The sequence below is a fragment of the Procambarus clarkii genome, chromosome 38 (genome assembly GCF_040958095.1).
Source record: "Procambarus clarkii isolate CNS0578487 chromosome 38, FALCON_Pclarkii_2.0, whole genome shotgun sequence".
Classification (NCBI taxonomy): domain Eukaryota; kingdom Metazoa; phylum Arthropoda; class Malacostraca; order Decapoda; family Cambaridae; genus Procambarus; species Procambarus clarkii.
The window spans coordinates 21,587,784-21,592,417 of NC_091187.1; positions in this window are offsets into that span (position 1 = coordinate 21,587,784).

The following is a 4,634-nucleotide window of genomic DNA, read 5'->3' on the forward strand; positions in this document are numbered from 1 at the left end:
TCTCAAATATCAAACATATCATCGTGTTTTCTCAACAAATTATTAGGGAAAATTAGTTCAAAAACATGTAATAATAATTATAAACAGCTGAATAAAAAATGGGTAATGAAAAATAAAGTAATTTCTATATTATTCATTTACTTAGAGATTATTTCGAATGGTACTTATATGGGCATATGAATGTTACTTATAATGGCATAAGTGTGGTACTTATAGGCATATGTATGGTACTTATAACGGTAAATGTATGGTACTTATAATAGCATATGTATGGTACGTATATGGTGTATGTACGGTACATATAATGGCATATGTATGGTACTTATAAAGATGTAAGTACGGTACTTTTAAACATATACGTATGGTACTTATATGGGTATATGTATGGTACTTATATGGGTATATGTATGGTACTTAAATTGACATATGTATGGCACTTATAAGAACATGTAAGGTACATTTCAAGACATGTATGATACTTTTAAAGATATATGTTTGATATGTATAGCGGCATATGTATGGTACTTATAAAGGCATATGTATGATACTTATAAATGCATATGTATGGTACTTATAACGGAACATGGAATATACTTATATGGGCATATATATGGCAATTACACGAGCATATGAATAGTACGTATAAGGCCATGTAAAAGGTACATATATTGGCATGTGTATGGTACTTATATGGGCAGGAGTATGGTACTTATATGGGCATAAGTATGGTACTTATAAAGGCATATGTATGATATTTATAACGGCATATGTATGGTACTTATAAAGGCATATGTATGACACTTATAAATGCATATGTATGATACTTATAAATGCATACGTATGGTACTTATAACGGCACATGGATTATCCTTATATGGGCATATATATGGTAATTACACGAGCCATATGTATGGTACTTATAAGGCCATGTAAAAGGTACATATATTGGCATGTGTACATTTTCTGCCACACAGCCCTTTGCCAGGAAAGAATCGCAGCCCGGGCGAAATCGTCATTTTTCTCAAAACTCAAAATCAAAACCAGCCATAGAATCGTTTTGAAAATGGTACCATTGTGTTTACCACAGCAATTTACATTTCTTTCTGTAAAGGCTTTCTTTGCTAATTTTCAATATCAAGGCCCAAACACCCATATTTACCGAGATACAGCCATCTCAAATATCAAACATATCATCGTGTTTTCTCAACAAATTATTAGGGAAAATGAGTTGAAAAACATGTAATAATAATTATAAACAGCTGAATAAAAAATGGGTAATGAAAAAAAAAGTAATTTCTTTATTATTCCTTTGCTTAGAGATTATTTCCAATGGTACTTATATGGGCATATGTATGTTGCTTATATGGCATATGTGTGGTACTTATAATAGGAAATATATGGTACTTATAATAGCAAATGTATGGTACTTATAAAGTCATCAGTATGGTTCTTATAAAGACATATGTATGATAATTGTAATGGCATATGTATGGTACTTATAATGACATGTATAGTACTTATGAAGACATATGATGGTGCTTATAAAGATATATGTATGGTACATATAAAGACATGAAAAGTACTGGACCCCATACCCCACCCTGTGGGTGGTATAATGGACCCCATACCCATCCTGTGGGTGGTATAGTGGACCCCATACCCATCCTGTGGGTGGTAGTAGACCCCATGCTCATTCTGTGAGTAGTAGTGGACTCCATACTCACCCTGTGGGTGGTAGTGGACTCCATACTCACCCTGTGGGTGGTAGTGGACCCCATACTCACCCTGTGGGTGGTAGTGGACCCCATACCATTTCTGTGAGAAGTAGTGGACCCCATACCCATCCTGTGGGTTGTAGTGGACCCCATACCCATTCTGTGAGTAGTAGTGGACCCCATACTCATTCTGTGAGTAGTAGTGGACTCCATACTCACCCTGTGGGTGGTAGTGGACCTCATACCCATCCTGTGGGTGGTAGTGGACCTCATACGCAACCTGTGGGTGGTAGTGGACCTCATACCCATTCTGTGAGTAGTAGTGGATCTCATACTCACCCTGTGGGTGGTAGTGGACCCCATACCTTTCCTGTGAGTAGTAGTGGACCCCATACCCATCCTGTGTGTGGTAGTGGACCCCATACCTTTCCTGTGAGTAGTAGTGGACCCCATACCCAACCTGTGGGTGGTAGTGGACCTCATACCCAACCTGTGGGTGGTAGTGGACCTCATACGCAACCTGTGGGTGGTAGTGGACCCCATACCTTTCCTGTTAGTAGTAGTGGACCCCATACCCATCCTGTGTGTGGTAGTGGACCCCATACCTTTCCTGTGAGTAGTAGTGGACCCCATACCCATCCTGTGGGTGGTAATGGACCCCATACCTTTCCTGTTAGTAGTAGTGGACCCCATACCCATCCTGTGTGGGGTAGTGGACCTCATAGCTGCTTCTCTGTGTTCTCTTCTGAGGTACTCAAGTGATTATGGAATCACTTATGGTGCTAGAAGCATCACAGTAACAATAATAATAATTATTAGTCTGATAGTTCTAGCACCATAAGCAATTTCACGGTCTAATGGTTCTAGCACCGTTACAGACTCTATAGCCTGATGATTTTAGCACTATCAGAATTAGTTTAGTTAACGATACCCTCATCGATATTTAGTCATCCCTGAATGAGTCGTTTTCTTTAATATGTTAGATTTTAGAGAAAACGAATAATATTTGGGAGACTTGTGTAAATCTTCAGCTAGACGAAACACTTAATTAACTTCCTCACTTATTATTCTAGAACCATCAGACTCTGTAATCACAGATGGTTAGAATAAGATTATGGAATCGCATACAGTGTTAGAACCTTCAGAGTATGGAATCACTGATAGTTATAAAACCATCAGTTGATGTAATCTTTTATGGTGAGAGAACCATCAGACTATGGAATTATTTATAGTAGTAGAACTATTTGACTATAGAATAGCTTATATTGTAAGAACCATCAGACAATATAATCTGTTATGGTGCTAGAACCGCCAGACTATGGAATTCTTTATCGTGCTACAAACATTGGACTATAGAACCTGTTATTGTGCTAGAACTATCAGACTATGGAATAGCATATAATGCTAGAACCATATGACTATAGAACCGCATATGGTTCCACAACTCTCCGTTACAAAAATGAGTATTATATATCCAGGAAAAAAAAGAGAGTTATCGTGCATGCAAATTACGAGGGAATATATTAGTGAACCCCTCAGACAGCCCGAGGGAAAATTAATGAATCAATGAACAATTTAGTATAAAAAAAATGCATTAAAAGTCAATTTAATGCCTCTATGCGTACTAGTGGCTTTAGGTATTGTATGTACTATCTCTATCATTAAATCCATCATTATGCATGTAACTCAATGGATGTACCTTTACCTGAATAAAAATCTAAATCTAAAATTTAAATCTATAAGGCAGGTCACAGAGCCAGCCAGCCGGCCTCCAGGACCTTGGTGATCTAGGCTTGAGCGACCAGGGAATCATCACCTCAGCGAATTCATCATTTTCCGCAAAACTCAAAATCAAAACCATAGAATCGTTTTGAAAATGCGACCAATGGATTTACCACAGCATATTACGTTTCTTTGCTTAACTCTTTCTATCTATATCTACTGGAGGGGGAGGGAGGGAGGGAGGGAGGGAGGGAGGGAGGGAGGGAGGGAGGGAGAGGGAGAGGGAGAGGGGGGGAGAGAGAGAGAGAGAGAGAGAGAGAGAGAGAGAGAGAGAGAGAGAGAGAGAGAGAGAGAGAGAGAGAGAGAGAGAGAGAGAGAGAGAGAGAGAGAGAGAGAGAGAGAGAGAGAGAGAGAGAGAGAGAGAGAGAGAGAGAGAGAGAGAGAGAGAGAGAGAGAGAGAGAGAGAGAGAGAGAGACAGAGACAGACAGAGAGAGAGAGAGAGAGAGGGAGAGGGAGATATATATCTGCCTGTACAAGGATGTTGAATATCTGCTAGAGAGAGAGATCTGCCTGCATTATCAGAAGCATATAGGATATGTAAGCATGCGAGCTATCCTACCTTATCAGGATGTAGTATACCCGCGGAGATGGGTACAAAGGAATAATTAGCCAGTGTATCGTCAGGACACATGATTCCCACTGAGGCTACACATAACTGAATTGTCAAGAGAATGTAGATATCCATAGATTGGTGATGTTCCCTGCAGTGTAGGATATCAACAGCTGTGCAATATGCCGTTATTCACGTCAGGATGTAGGATATCCAAAGACACGAGTGTAGGATATCTAAAGACACGAGTGTAGGATATCAGATCTTCCTCTTGTATTACCAGTATGAATGACATTCCAGAACATATCCTTCCTGTTATCAATAAGATAATCGATATCCCAGGATCTCCTTTGTGATCTGTTTCATCAACTCTGTACCAGACCTGCTTCATCAACTGGATGAACCCAACACCAAACTTGCTGGTTGATCAGTAAGGCATTGTGGTGGTCTTAATAGCCCTCCAAAGGTTGATAGGTCTTAAGTCCAACACCAAACTTGCTGGTTGGTCAGTAAGGTATTGTGGTGGTCTTAATAACCCTCCAGAGGTTGACAGGTCTTAAGCCCAACACCAAACCAATACTAAAAA